The sequence below is a fragment of the Triticum aestivum genome, chromosome 6A, assembly GCF_018294505.1.
Source record: "Triticum aestivum cultivar Chinese Spring chromosome 6A, IWGSC CS RefSeq v2.1, whole genome shotgun sequence".
Classification (NCBI taxonomy): domain Eukaryota; kingdom Viridiplantae; phylum Streptophyta; class Magnoliopsida; order Poales; family Poaceae; genus Triticum; species Triticum aestivum.
The window spans coordinates 53,482,953-53,499,134 of record NC_057809.1 but is presented as its reverse complement, the minus strand read 5'-3'; positions in this window follow the sequence as shown (position 1 = coordinate 53,499,134).

Below are 16,182 nucleotides of genomic sequence, written 5' to 3'. Positions count from 1 at the left end.
ACTAAAACCTGGTTAAATTTTTGGGGTGTTACAGGTGCGCACTGAAGACACAACCATGCTTCATGAACGGCAGGTGTTGGTGTCAATACCGGTGGATCACGGGTAGGGGGTCCCGTACTGTGCGTCTAGGCCGGATGGTAACAGAAGGCAAGGGACATGAAGTTTTACCCAGGTTCGGGCCCTCTTGATGGAGGTAAAACCCTACGTCCTGCTTGATTAATATTGATGATATGGGTAGTACAAGAGTAGATCTACCACGAGATCAGGGAGGCTAAACCCTAGAAGCTAGCCTATGGTATGATTGTTGTTCTATATGTTGTCCTACGGACTAAAACCCTCCGGTTTATATAGACACCGGAGAGGGTTAGGGTTACACAAAGTCGGTTACAATGGTAGGAGATCTACATATCCGTATCGCCAAGCTTGCCTTCCACACCAAGGAAAGTCCCTTCCGGACACGGGACGAAGTCTTCAATCTTGTATCTTCATAGCCCAGGAGTCCGGCTGAAGGTATACTCCGGCTATCCGAACACCCCGTAATCCAGGACTCCCTCAGTAGCCCCCGAACCAGCCTTCAATGACGATGAGTCCGGCGCGCAGATTGTCTTCGGCATTGCAAGGTGGGTTCTCCTCCAAATTCCATGTACCTGTTGAATAAAGTCCGGTTTCTTGTAAATGTTGTGCTCCTTGGCTTCTACGCCCAATAATGGCCATCTCCCACATGTCAAATGAATATGAAAAGTCTGAGTGTTTGCACATCCACACCCCTAGCCGCGTAAATGAGCCGCCCATTTAAGGGGACGAGGATTTAGATCCAAACGACACCTCCCCCCCCCCCTTCGCGAGTGTTCATCAGGGCGCATCCGACAAAGGTCCATTCCACCATGGCCAGCCGTCGCAACTCCTCCTTTTGCCCTTCCAGCCCTCAGCCTGGATATTGGGAGAGATGCTCCATCCCGCATAGCGAGTTAGTGACGCTCCAGACCAAGGGATTTCTCCCCCCCCCGGCCTATATGGTTCCGGTTCGAGCCGGTCTTGCCATCTTTAATGGCAGGGAGCAAGCAGAGAGTTCCCCTAATCCCTCCAAAGGAGAGCGGGTATGACTTGTCCCTTATTTAATAAGAGGGCTCAGATTTCCAATCGATCCGTTTCTCCGGGGGCTCCTAGAGTTCTATGGCCTCCAGCTACATAATCTTACACCTGCCTCCGTATTGCATATCGCGGGCTTCGTAACCCTCTGCGAGCTGTTTTTTGGTGTTGAGGCTCATTTTGGGCTATGGAAAGAGCTATTCTGCCTTCTGCCCCGTTCTTAGAAGGGGTCAATATATCAAGTGGGTGGAGCCGAAGTGTGGCACATCGCCGGGACCTGATATTTATCCGGAACCCCAAAGAAGGCGTCCGAGGACTGGCCCTCGGAATGATTTTACATAGAGGACGTCCCGCTGCCGGATCCTATCCGGATCGGCCTCCCTGAGTTCGATAGTGCTCCACTAAAGAAGCGCCTAAGTTGGCGTCCACGGAGCCCTCAGAGGGAAAGTGACAAGGACGTTCTTTACCTGATGGGCCGGATAAGATTGTTAGCTCATTCCGGACTGACCATGATCGGGGTCATGGCCGCATGCATCATGCGAGGGGTGCAGCCGCTACAGTATAGGGGCCACCCCATGTGGGACTTCAACGGGGAGGACGATGCCACCCGCTACGGCCGTAAGGGGCCGGATTCGGCTGCAGCTCTAACAAAGACCTTGTCCGCTTTGTACAAGGGAGAAGAGGAGGAATTTCTCCGCCTCAACCCACAGGGTGGATTTTCTATGTACAATCCCCCCAGCTGGGTAAGTGGTCACATTTACTTTCCCATCTGTTTTATATTCCCATTGTTAAGTATTCAGTCTAACGACTTCAACGCAGGAACTGCGCCAGGCTGTTAAAGAAATAAACAGCCCTCCTCCACAACCCGAGGACCCAGGACGGTCCCTCGACCCGGCCTCTCAAGAGGATCCGGGCTTATCTGTGGAGCTGATTGATGGAGTGTTCCATCAATTGAGCAACGTCAACGCCTTGGTGGCCATTATGGCCGATTACCCAGGGCTAATCCCGGCCTCCCAGGTAACTAAGATTGAAGTCCCAGTACCCCGAATAGGGGTCCGCCCTCTCGTGTTTTTAGTTTCCTGATTACAACTGAACATTGCAGGGGAGGTTTTTGAGACGGGAGGCCGAACCAGCAGCGACAAGCCAACGAGGTGCCGCAGGGCCCCGTGGGCAAAAAAGAGGTGCAGTCCGGACCAAGGCGTCAGCGCAAAGGTATGGCGCGCCCCCTTATCCCAAGTGTTATACCTTCAAGGCATATTAACACTCGTGCTCTCTTCAGGACAAAGAGACCTCGTCGGACTATATTCGGAGAGGCTGCCAATCGCGCCTCCACTAGCCAGGCTCCAAAGCCTGGTCCGGAGGCGATGGCGAACACAAGGCGCGCACCGGACGCTCCTCCGACGAGGGATGTGGACAGGTTGTCTGCCACCAACTCTGAGGTGGAGAGTGCCATTAACCCCAGGCGTCGCCGGACAATTCTTCGCGACGCTTGTTTCTCCGAAGAGGCATTAGATGCCTTCAATTCGGGAGATGCGTACCTCCGTGCCGCTCAAAATGGTCTAGCCAGAGCCATGGAGCAATATGTAAAAGACATACGGGTAAGAAATTTTTGGTAATTATATATATGTACCGGTAGCCCCCAAGACTTGAAACAGTTACAATAACTGATTTAAGGATCATGTGTTATGCAGGTTCTTACATAAAAGAATTCCCTACTATGCCAGGAGCTGGAAGAGTGCAAAGCCCAACTTTAGGCTGCACTAGCCGTGGCAGGGGATCCCAAGGAGACCCCCTCTGGTAATATACACTTCGAAAGATAAGTATTTTGCGAAGCACGACATGGGTGCGAATCTGACAAATGAAATTGCAGATGGCGCCGGATTGAATCCGGAAAGGCAACATCTCCTACGCCAGCTGAAGGCTGGTGAGAAGGTGCTGACAAAGGTGAGGCGGGAGAAGAACGATCTCCAAGATGCCAACACCAAGCTGGGCGTCGACCTGAAAGATGTTCATGCCCAGCTGTCAGACTCCGTTAAGGAGAATCAGCGGCTTCGGCGCGACATATTTAGTAAGTGCTTGAACGAACCTTTGAAAAAAGTTTGGTGGGGAAGTTGACTAACAGAGTAATGTCTGTAGGTGCGCTAACAGGTCGCCTGGTTCTATGGGTGACCTTCCTCCCGAGCTCTCGCAACTGCTCGAGCGAGTTCGGCAGGCGATGCAAGGCGTCGCCCAGTCCTTGTGGCCATCCATCTCCATGCCCGAAGGTCTTGGAGAGCTTGCGGAGAAGCTAAAGGGAGCACGGCGGCGCTTCCGATCGTGGAAGATATCGGCCTGCCGTCAAGGCGCTAGGGACGCCTGGGCCATGGTGAAGACGCGGTACACAAAGGCTGACCCCAACCACATGGCCGAGGTCGGTCCTGTGGGGCCTGATGGGAAGGAGATCCCTGTAAGCTTAGTATACGGCCAAGTAGAATTGGCTGGAAAGTATTCCCAGCAGGACTGTTAATTAGACAGCATGTTAGATGGTATTGAGGCGGAATACAATCAGTCAGAATGACTATGTAATTTAATTGACATTTATAATGCCGTCTAGCTGGATTGTAGATCATTTGTCATGGCCGACCTTTTCGCTTCAGCCTCAGGACCTGATGGTCCGGAGTGTGTCCGAATTCCCATGCGGTTATATAAGAACCGGGGAATGCATGGAGACCAGGCGTAGGGGTCATTAGTGCGTGAACAGACAAGTGCCCGACTAGTTATGTTATATTACATGGTTAGTAAGAAACATCTTCCAGGGAGAATAGTTCAGTTAGGGGTTCCTTTCCCTAGGAGGCATGCCCTAAAGTGCATGTCCATTCTGCGAAAAAACGCGGGAAAAAGCATCTGGGGGTGCATAAATAAATAAGTGAAAAGATCATCTTTTAGGTCACCGACCGAATATTCCCTTAAGAATGCTAGCTTTCGGCTTCACCCAGTCCGAGGTACACATCCGGCTGATCCGGTAGTAACAATCGCAGAGGTGCTCCCTTTACAGCCTAGCTGAATAATCGGGAACATAGGGGTAAGCACATGCGGAAGCCAGGCAACCCAGCTTGGCCAAAACTTAAGTCATATCGATGCATATAATGGTGAAATAAAAGGTACATGCGGAAGTGTAACACATGTGTTGGGCATGAAGCCCGTATAAATAAGCTTATGTTAAAAGAAGCCCCCAGGTTTAATGAGTGCGAATAGCACGTCATTTGATGAGCCTTTAAAGGCTATAAGAGAAAGGAAGGGAAGAAGGAGAGAAATGTAAGACAGACAGTATAAAAAATGGACAGAGGAAGGAGACGAACACAGGGTCCACCGCTAGGCGTAGAATCTTCGGAGACGGGCTGCGTTCCATGGGTTCGGCTCGGGTCGGTTATCCGATGCATCTCGCAGGCGGTACGCTCCACCATTCAGGACTTGGTCAATTATGAAGGGACATTCCCACATGGGCTTGAGTTTGTCCTTTTTCTTGTCCGGCAGGCGTAGAACTAATTCGCCAATGTTGTAACTTTTGGCCCGTACTTCTCTGCTTTGGTATCTTCGAGCCTGCTGTTGATAGAATGTGGAACGGGCTTTTGCCACGTCACTCTCCTCCTCCAATGCGTCCAAACTGTCCTGCCGATCGAGCTCGGCTTCTCTTTCTTCATACATGCGCACTCGAGGTGAGTCATGAATTATGTCGCAAGGCAAAACTGCCTCTGCGCCATACACCATAAAGAATGGTGTGTATCCGCTGGTGCGATTCGGCGTGGTCTGCAGCCCCCAGAGTACAGAGTCGAGCTCCTCTACCCAGTGCGTGTTAGATTCCTTGAGGACCGCACTAATCTGGGTTTGATGCCGCTCATGATAAGACCATTTGCATGTTCAACCTGACTGTTAGTTTTGGGTGATAGACGGAAGCATAATCGAGCTTGATGCCCATGTTTTTGCACCAGAGTTTTACCTCGTCGGCCGTAAAGTTCGTGCCGTTATCCGTGATGATGTTGTGGGGGATGTCGTAACGGTGTACGACCCCGGATATAAAGTCTATCACCGGTCCGGATTCGGCCGTCTTAACAGTCTTGGCTTCTATCCATTTGGTGAACTTATCCACCATGACCAGTAAGTATTTTTTCTTGTGGGTTCCGCCTTTAAGGGGTCCAACCATGTCAAGCCCCCAGACCGCGAAGGGACAACTGATGGGGATAGTTTGGAGGGCGGTGGGTGGCATATGGCTTTGGTTTGCAAAGAGCTGGCAACCGACACATCGTTGGACTAAGTCCTGGGCGTCTGCCCAGGCCGTCGGCCAATAAAAGCCTGTACGGAAGGCCTTGCTTACAAGGGACCGATCTGCAGCGTGATGACCGCCGAGTCCGGCATGAATTTCAGCCAGGAGGTTCCGCCCTTCCTCTTCGGAGATGCACCTTTGAAGGACTCTGGTAGTGCTTTTCTTATAAAGCTCTCCCTCGTGGACTTTGTAGGCTTTGGATCACCGCACTATGCAGCGTGCCTCATTTTGGTCCTCGGGGAGTTCCTGCCTAGTAAGGTAGGCGAGGAATGGTTCTGTCCACGGGGCGATGATGGCCATTATTACGTGGGCTGAAGGTGTTATTTCATTGGCAGAGCCTCTGATTGTGTCAGAATGTTCGGTGTCGGGCAGTGCGGTTGGGTCCGGGCTGTTATTGTTCGGCTCCCCTTCCCATACTACAGATGGCTTGAACAGCCTTTCCAAAAAGATGTTGGGGGGGACTACATCGCGTTTTGCGCCGATGCATGTCAGGACATCTGCCGCCTGATTATTTTCCCGGGCTATATGGTGAAATTCAAGCCCTTTGAATCGAGCTGACATTTTTAGGACGGCGTTGCGGTAAGCTGCCATTTTTGGATCCTTGGCATCGAAGTCTCCATTTATTTGGGATATTGTGAGGTTCGAGTCCCCACGCACCTCTAGGCGTTGAATGCCCATGGATACTACCATCCAGAGACCATGTAAAAGGGCCTCATAATTGGCTGCATTGTTGGAGTCTGTGTACATAATCTGGAGTACGTATTAAACTGTGTCTCCTATGGGGGACATCAAAACGACGCCAGCCCCTAGTCCGGCCAACATCTTGGAGCCGTCGAAATGCATGCTCCAATTTGAATATGTGCCGTACTCTTTAGGGAGTTCGGCCTCCGTCCATTCTGCGACGAAGTCGGCCAAAACTTGTGACTTGATGGCTCGCCGTGGCTTATAAGTTATGTCGAACGGGAGGAGCTCAATGGCCCATTTTGCAATCCGGCCCATTGCGTCACGGTTGTTTATAATATCGTTAAGCTGTACTTCCGAGGCTACTGTTATTGAACACTCTTGAAAGTAGTGTCGTAGCTTCCAGGATGCCATGAATACCGCATCACGGGTTGAGCTTGATGTCGTATGTTCGGAGGTTATCAAATGTGAGCCTCAAGTCGTCTACTAGAGATTCGACATGTCTTGTTTTGACGACCACATCATCTACATATGCCTCCACTGTTTTGCCGATCTGGTTTGCCAGACATGTCTGAATCATGCGCTGATATGTTCCGCCGGTGTTTTTGAGCCCAAAGGGCATTGTGTTGAAGAAGAATGGGCCGTATGGTGTGATAAATGCCGTTGCGGCTTGGTCTGATTCTGCCATCTTGATTTGATGGTAGCCGGAATATGCGTCGAGGAAACACAACAAACCGTGTCCTGCGGTAGCGTCGATAATTTGATTGATGCGGGGGAGGGGGAAGGGATCCTTTGGGCAAGCCTTGTTAAGGTCTTTAAAATCAATGCACAGGCGCCAGGATTTGTCCTTCTTTGGTACCATCACCAGGTTTGCTAGCCAGTCATGATGTTTTATATCTCTGATGAATTCGGCCTCCAATAGCTTTGCTAACTCCTCTCCCATGGCCTGTCTCTTAGGTTCGGAAAAATTCTGAAGAGCTTGTTTGACAGGTTTAAATCCTTTTAGGATATTTAAGCTGTGCTCGGCCAGCCTGCGTGGGATTCCTAGCATGTCTGAAGGGTGCCAGGAGAAAATGTCCCAGTTCTCTCATAGGAACTCTCGCAGTGCGGCGTCTACATCAGGGTTTAACTGTGCCCCGATGGAAGCTGTTTTATTGGGGGTCCGTTGGATGGACCTGGAATTTGACTATTTCGTCCGCCGGTTTAAAGGAGGTGGACTTGGATCTTTTGTCGAGTACCACATTGTCCCTATTCACCATGGAGCGCAGCGCAGTTAGTTCCTCAGCCGCTAGGGCTTCAGATAGTGCCTCGAGGGCCAGTGCGGCTGTCTTGTTTTCGGCGCGGAGTGCTATGTCCGGATCACTAGCGAGAGTGATGATCCCGTTAGGCCCGGGCATCTTGAGCTTCATGTACCCGTAATGGGGTATTGCTTGGAAGATTGTAAATGCTTCCCGCCCTAGCAGAGCGTGATAACCGCTGCTGAACGGAGACACATGGAACGTGACCTCTTCGGACCTGTAATTATCCGGTGTGCCAAACACCACATCTAGTGTGATTTTTCCTGTACATCGCTCTTCCCGACTGGGGATTATTCCTCTAAAGGTTGTGCTGCTTCGCTCAATGCGGTTCTAGTCTATTTCCATTTTTTGAAGGGTTTCCTCATAAATGAGGTTCAATCCGCTGCCGCTGTCCATGAGTACCTTGGTAAGACGAAAGCCGTCCACTATTGGACTGAGGACCAATGTGGCTGGTGCTCGGGCTGTTCGGAATTTAGGTTCATCACTGGCGTTAAAGGTAATAGCCGTGTCACTCCATGGGTTTATTGTTGCTACTTGGTAGACTTTGGCAAGGCTGCAGAGTGTCCTTTTTCGCATATTATTTGATGCGAAAGTCTCGAAGGCTGTTAATACCGTATTGGTGTCTCTAGGGTGGCTTTCTGTGGCCTCCGGAATTAGGAGATCTTCGCCAATTTTGGCCACCTGCCGGAGTATCCAACATGCTCTAAGGCTGTGAGTTGGTGTGGCGTCCTCTGTACTGTGAATTTTACAGGGTCCATTAAGCCATCCTTCCAGTACGGTTCCATGCCCTGTAGAGGGTTTTTGCTTTTTGGTGTTTGACCCGGGTGTCTGGCGATGATGTACCCTTTTAGTTTGGACTGGGTTTGTACTCAGGGCCTGATCGTTCCAAAATTTTATTTCGGTTTTCCAGGCGCTTTCCATCGCACAGTACTTTCGTACAATGGACGCCAAGTCAGCGAAGCGTGTAATATCACAGGGACTTATGGCGTTGAGGATTCCCTTGTCCGTGCAACTATTGCAGAAGATTGAGATTGCGTCTTCCTCGCGGCAGTCCCTTATCCTGTTCCTAACAAGGAGAAATCTGGCCCAGTAATGATGTACTGTTTCTTCGGGCTCTTGCCTGATTTGGGATAGATTGCTTATGTTCGGGTGGGTGGGTGGAATTAAATCCGAAGCCGCACCCAATCTGAGGCTCGGAGGCCGAGGAATTTCTGAACTCGAAAATTTGGATTCCTGGATGTTGTCCAATGAATACAGCCCGTCACCTGACTCTAAGTTCAGGCCTTGAGTGATATCTTCCCCTCTGCGGGTATCCGGCTTGGAGGGATCGGGAATCCGGACGTAGCTAGTCCTTGAGATAGATGAAGGGTCGCCGTACTGTCCCTCTACCACGGCAACGTGATGGGTGACTTGGGGAGAGTTAATCTCTCTCAGATCAGGTTTAGGCCCAATCTGGTCGTAATCTGTAGCGACTCCCAGGGCGGCGATGCGATCCAAGAGCTCGTTTATGGAGGAGAGCTGCATTGGATCTAACTGCTCAGCGAGTTCCGAGCTGACATGAAGATTGTTTTCGATGGCTCGAGAGGTCATCGTCAGCGCAGAAGCCGAACATGCGGTCATAAGAAAACCACCTAGCCAGAGGGTTTGGCTGACAGCCAAAGCTCCCTTAGCAACGGTGCCGTCTTTAAAGACAGGGCGAGGCATCCTTCCTGATGGCAACGACACAGAGGAACTCTCAATGAAAGCACCAATGTCAGTGTCAAAACCGGCGGATCTCGGGTAGGGGGTCCCGAACTGTGCGTCTAGGCCGGATGGTAACGGGAGGCAAGGGACACGAAGTTTTACCCAGGTTTGGGCCCTCTTGATGGAGGTAAAACCTATTGGAAATATGCCCTAGAGGCAATAAAAAAATGGTTATTATTATATTTCTTTGTTCATGATAATTGTCTATTGTTCATGCTATAATTGTGTTATCCGGAAATCATAATACATGTGTGAACACATAGACCACAACACGTCCCTAGTGAGCCTCTAGTTGACTAGCTCGTTGATCAAAAGATAGTCATGGTTTCCTGACTATGGACATTGGATTTAATCGATAACGGGATCACATCATTAGGAGAATGATGTGATGGACAAGACCCAATCCTAAGCTTAGCTCAAAGATCATGTAGTTCGTTTGCTGTAGCTTTTCTGAATGTCAAGTATCATTTCCTTAGACCATGAGATTCCGCAACACCCGGATACCGTAGGAGTGCTTTGGGTGTGCCAAACATCACAACGTAACTGGGTGACTATAAAGGTACTTTACAGGTATCTTCGAAAGTGTCTGTTGGGTTGGCACGAATCGAGACTGGGATTTGTCACTCCATATGACGGAGAGGTATCTCTGGGCCCACTCGGTAATGCATCATCATAATGAGCTCAATGTGATCAAGTGGTTGATCATGGGATCATGCATTACGGTACAAGTAAAGTGACTTGCCGGTAACGATACTGAACAAGGTATTGGGATACCGACGATCGAGTCTCGGGCAAGTAACGTACCGATTGACAAAGGGAATTGTATACAGATTGATTGAATCCTCGACATCGTGGTTCATCCGATGAGTCATCGTGGAGCATGTGGGAGCCAACATGGGTATCCAGATCCCGCTGTTGGTTATTGACCGGAGAGGCTTCTCGGTCATGTCTGCATGTCTCCCGAACCCGTAGGGTCTACACACTTAAGGTTCGGTGACGCTAGGGTTGTAGAGATGTTAGCACACGGTAACCCGAAAGTTGTTCGGAGTCCCGGATGAGATCCCGGACGTCACGAGGAGTTCCGGAATGGTCCGGAGGTAATGATTTATATATAGGAAGTCCAGTTTCGGCCATCGGGAAGGTTTCGGGGGTCACCGGTATTGTACGGGGACCACCGGAAGGGTCCCGGGGGTCCACCGGGTGGGGCCACCTATCCCGGAGGGCCCCATGGGCTGAAGTGGGAGGGGAACCAGCCCCTAGTGGGCTTGTGCGCACCCCCTTGGGCCTCCCCGGCGCCTAGGGTTAGAAACCCTAGGGGTGGGTGCGCCACCCTTGCCTTGGGGGGCAAGGCAACCCCCTAGGCACCCTATATATAGTGGGGGGAGGGAGGGCTGCACACCCAAGCCCCTGGCCTCTCCCTCTCCCTCCCGTGACACTCCTCCATCTCCCTTGCGCTTGGCGAAGCCCTGCCGAGATCACCGTTGCTTCCACCACCACGCCGTCGTGCTGCTGGATCTTCATCAACCTCTCCTTCCCCCTTGCTGGATCAAGTTGGAGGAGACGTCTTCCCAACCGTACTGTGTTGAACGTGGAGGTGTTGTCTGTTCAGCACTTGATCATCGGTGATTTGAATCACGTCGAGTACAACTCCATCAACCTCTTTCTCTTGAACGCTTCCGCTCGTGATCTACAAGGGTATGTAGATGCACTCCTCTTTCCCTCGTTGATAGATGACTCCATAGATTGATCTTGGTGATGCGTAGAAAATTTTAAAATTCTGCTACATTCCCCAACAGTGGTATCAGAGCTAGGTCTATGCGTAGTTACTATGCACGAGTAGAACACAAAGTAGTTGTGGGCGTCAACATTGTCAATTATCTTGCCGTTACTAGTCTTATCTTGATTCGGCGGCATCGTGGGATGAAGCGGCCCGGACCAACCTTACACGTACGCTTACGTGAGACCGGTTCCACCGACTGACATGCACTAGTTGCATAAGGTGGCTGGCGGGTGTCTGTCTCTCCCACCTTAGTCGGATCGGATTCGATGAACAGGTCCTTATGAAGGGTAAATAGAAATTGGCAATTCACGTTGTGGTTTTGGCGTAGGTAAGAAGCGTTCTTGCTAGAAACCTATAGCAGCCACGTAAAAACTTGCAACAACAATTAGAGGATGTCTAACTTGTTTTTGCAGCAAGTGTTTTGTGATGTGATATGGCCAAAGGATGTGATGAATGATATATGTGATGTATGAGATGATCATGTTCTTGTAATAGGAATCACGACTTGCATGTCGATGAGTATGACAACCGGCAGGAGCCATAGGAGTTGTCTTTATTTATTTATGACCTGCGTGTCAACATAAATGTCATGTAATTACTTTACTTTATTGCTAAAGTGTTAGCCATAGTAGTAGAAGTAATAGTTGACGTGACAACTTCAAGAAGACACGATGATGGAGATCATGATGATGGAGATCATGGTGTCATGCCGGTGACAACGATGATCATGGAGCCCCGAAGATGGAGACCAAAGGAGCAAATGATATTGGCCATATCATGTCACTATTTGATTGCATGTGATGTTTATCATGTTTTACATCTTATTTGCTTAGAATGACGGTAGCTTAAATAAGATGATCCCTCGTAAAATTTCAAGAAAGTGTCCCCCCTAACTGTGCACCGTTGCGAAGGTTCTTTGTTTCGAAGCACCACGTGATGATCGGGTGTGATAGATTCTAACGTTTGAATACAGCGGGTGTAAGCCAGATTTACACACGCAATACACTAAGGTTGACTTGACGAGCCTAGCATGTACAAACATGGCCTCGGAACACAGAAGACCGAAAGGTAGAGCATGAGTCGTATAGAAGATACGATCAACATGAAGATGTTCACCGATGTTGACTAGTCCGTCTCACGTGATGATCGGACACGGCCTAGTTAACTCGGATCATGTTATACTTAGATGACTGGAGGGATGTCTATCTGAGTGGGAGTTCATTGAATAATTTGATTAGATGAACTTAATTATCATGAACTTAGTCTAAAATCTTTTCAATATGTCTTGTAGATCAAATGGCCAATGTTGTCCTCAACTTCAACGCGTTCCTAGAGAAAACCAAGCTGAAAGACGATGGCAGCAACTATACGGACTAGGTCCGGAACTTGAGGATCATCCTCATAGCTGCCAGGAAAGATTATGTCCTAGAAGCACCCCTAGGTGACGCACCCATCCCACAGAACCAAGACGTTATGAACGCTTGGCAAACACGTGCTGATGATTACTCCCTCGTTCAATGCGGCATGCTTTACAGCTTAGAACCGGTGCCCCAAAAGCATTTTGAGCGACACGGAGCATATGAGATGTTCGAAGAGCTGAAAATTGTTTTCCAAGCTCATGCCCGGGTCGAGATATATGAAGTCTCCGACAAGTTCTTCAGCTGTAAGATGGAGGAAAATAGTTCTGTTAGTGAGCACATACTCAGAATGTCTGGGTTGCATAACCGCTTGACTCAACTGGGAGTTAATCTCCCGGATGACGCGGTCATTGACAGAATCCTTCAGTCGCTTCCACCGAGCTACAAGAGCTTTGTGATGAACTTCAATATGAAGGGGATGGAAAAGACCATTCCTGAGGTATATTCAATGCTGAAATCAGCAGAGGTAGAAGTCAAAAAGGAACATCAAGTGTTGATGGTGAATAAAACCACTAAGTTCAAGAAAGGCAAGGGTAAGAAGAACTTCAAGAAGGACGGCAAGGGAGTTGCCGCGCCCGGTAAGCAAGCTGCCGCGAAGAAGCCAAAGAATGGACCCAAGCCCGAGACTGAGTGCTTTTATTGCAAGGGAAGTGGTCACTGGAAGCGGAACTTCCCCAAATACTTAGCGGACAAGAAGGCCGGCATCACGAAAGTTATATGTGATATACATGTAATTGATGTGTACCTTACCAGTACTCGTAGTAGCTCCTGGGTATTTGATACCGGTGTGGTTGCTCACATTTGTAACTCAAAGCAGGAGCTGCCGAATAAGCAGAGACTGGCGAAGGACGAGGTGACGATGCGCGTCGGGAATGGTTCCAAGGTCGATGTGATCGCCGTCGGCACGCTCCCTCTACATTCACCTACGGGATTAGTTTTAAACCTCAATAATTGTTATTTAGTGCCAGCTTTGAGCATGAACATTGTATCAGGATCTCGTTTAATACGAGATGGCTACTCATTTAAATCTGAGAATAATGGTTGTTCTATTTATATGAGAGATATGTTTTATGGTCATGCTCCGATGGTGAATGGTTTATTCTTAATGAATCTCGAGCGTAATGCTACACATATTCATAGTGTGAGTACCAAAAGATGTAAGGTTGATAATGATAGTCCTACATACTTGTCGCACTGCCGCCTTGTCACATAGGTGTCAAACGCATGAAGAAGCTCCATGCAGATGGACTTTTAGAGTCTCTTGATTACGAATCATTTGACACATGCGAACCATGCCTCATGGGTAAAATGACCAAGACTCCGTTCTCAAGAACAATGGAGCGAGCAACCAACTTATTGGAAATCATACATACTGATGTGTGCGGTCCAATGAGTGTTGAGGCTCGCGGTGGCTATCGTTATGTTCTCAGCCTCACTGATGACTTGAGTAGATATGGGTATGTCTACTTAATGAAACACAAGTCTAAGACCTTTGAAAAGTACAAGGAATTTCAGAGTGAGGTTGAGAATCAACGTGACAGGAAAATCAAGTTCTTGCGATCAGATCGTGGGGGAGAATACTTGAGTCACGAATTTGGCACACACTAAAGAAATTGTGGAATAGTTTCACAACTCACACCGCCTGGAACACCTCAGCGTAATGGTGTGTCCGAACGTCGTAATCGCACTCTATTAGATATGGTGCGATCTATGATGTCTCTTACCGATTTACCGCTATCATTTTGGGGCTATGCTTTAGAGACTTCCACATTCACTTTAAATAGGGCTCCGTCGAAATCCGTTTAGACAACACCGTATGAATTATGGTTTGGGAAGATACCTAAGCTGTCATTTCTAAAAGTTTGGGGATGCGATGCTTATGTCAAGAAACTTCAACCTGAAAAGCTCGAACCCAAATCAGAAAAATGCTTCTTCATAGGATACCCTAAAGAAACTATTGGGTATACCTTCTACCTCATATCTGAAGGCAAGATCTTTGTTGCCAAGAATGGGTCCTTTCTAGAGAAAGAGTTTCTCTCGAAAGAAATAAGTGGGAGGAAAGTAGAACTTGATGAAGTATTACCTCTTGAACCGGTAAATGGCGCAGCTCAAGAAAATGTTCCTGAGCTGCCTGCACCGACTAGATAGGAAGTTGATGATGATGATCATGAAACTTCAGATCAAGTTGCTACTGAACTTCGTAGGTCCACAAGGACACGTTCCGCACCAGAGTGGCACAGCAACCCTGTTGGAAATATGCCCTAGAGGCAACAATAAATTGGTTATTATTATATTATATTTCATTGTTCATGATAATCGTTTATTATCCATGCTAGAATTGTATTGATAGGAAACTCAGATACATGTGTGGATACATAGACAACAACATGTCCCTAGTAAGCCTATAGTTGAATAGCTCGTTGATCAATTGATGGTTACGATTTCCTGACCATGGACATTGGATGTCGTTGATAACGGGATCACATCATTAGGAGAATGATGTGATGGACAAGACCCAATCATAAGCCTAGCACAAAGATCGTGTAGTTCATATGCTAAAGCTTTTCTAATGTCAAGTGTCATTTCCTTAGACCATGAGATTGTGCAACTCCCGGATACCGTAGGAGTGCTTTCGGTGTGCCAAACGTCACAACGTAACTGGGTGGCTATAAAGGTACACTACAGGTATCTCCAAAAGTGTCTGTTGGGTTGGCACGAATCGAGACTAGGATTTGTCACTCCGTGTAAACGGAGAGGTATCTCTGGGCCCACTCGGTAAGACATCATCGTAATGTGCACAATGTGACCAAGGAGTTGATCACGGGATGATGTGTTACGGAACAAGTAAAGAGACTTGCCAGTAACGAGATTGAACAAGGTATCGGGATACCGACGATCGAATCTCGAGCAAGTATCATACCGATGGACAAAGGGAATTGTATACGGGATTGATTGAATCCTTGACATCGTGGTTCATCCGATGAGATCATCGTGGAACATGTGGGAGCCAACATGGGTATCTAGATCCCGCTGTTGGTTATTGACCGAAGAGTTGTCTCGGCCATGTCTGCATGGCTCCTGAACCCGTAGGGTCTACACACTTAAGGTTCGATGACGCTAGGGCTATAGGGAATAGATATACGTGGTTACCGAATGTTGTTCGGAGGCCCGGATGAGATCCCAGACATCATGAGGAGTTCCGAAATGGTCCGGAGGTAAAGAATTATATATGGGAAGTCCTGTTTTGGTCGCCGGAAAAGTTTCGGGTTTTATCGATAATGTACCGGGACCACCGGGAGGGTCCCGGTGGTCCACCAAGTGCGGCCACCAGCCCCGAAGGGCTGCATGGGCCAAGTGTGGGAGGGGGCCAGCCCCAGGTGAGCTGGTGCGCACCCCCCACAAGGGCCCAAGGCGCCTAGGGTTTGGGGAGGGGGCGCCTCCACCTAGCTTGGGGGGCAACTTTCCCCCTCTCCCCCCCTTGGCCGCCACCCTAGATGGGTTTGGGGCTGCCGCACCCCTTGGGGTGAAAACCCTAAAGGGGGTGCACCCCCTCCCTCTCCCCTATATATAATTGAGGACTTTGGGGCTGCCAACACATGAGTTTTGACCTCTCCATGGCGCAGCCCTGCCTCTCTCCCTCCTCCTCTCCCGCGGTGCTTGGCGAAGCCCTGCAGGATTGCCACGCTCCTCCACCACCACCAGGCCGTCGTGCTGCTGTTGGACAGAGTCTTCCCCAACCTCTCCCTCTCCCCTTGCTAGATCAAGGCATGGGAGACGTCACCGGGCTGCATGTGTGTTGAACGCGGAGGTGCCGTCCGTTCGACACTAGGATCATCGGTGATTTGGATCACGACGAGTACGACTCCATCAACC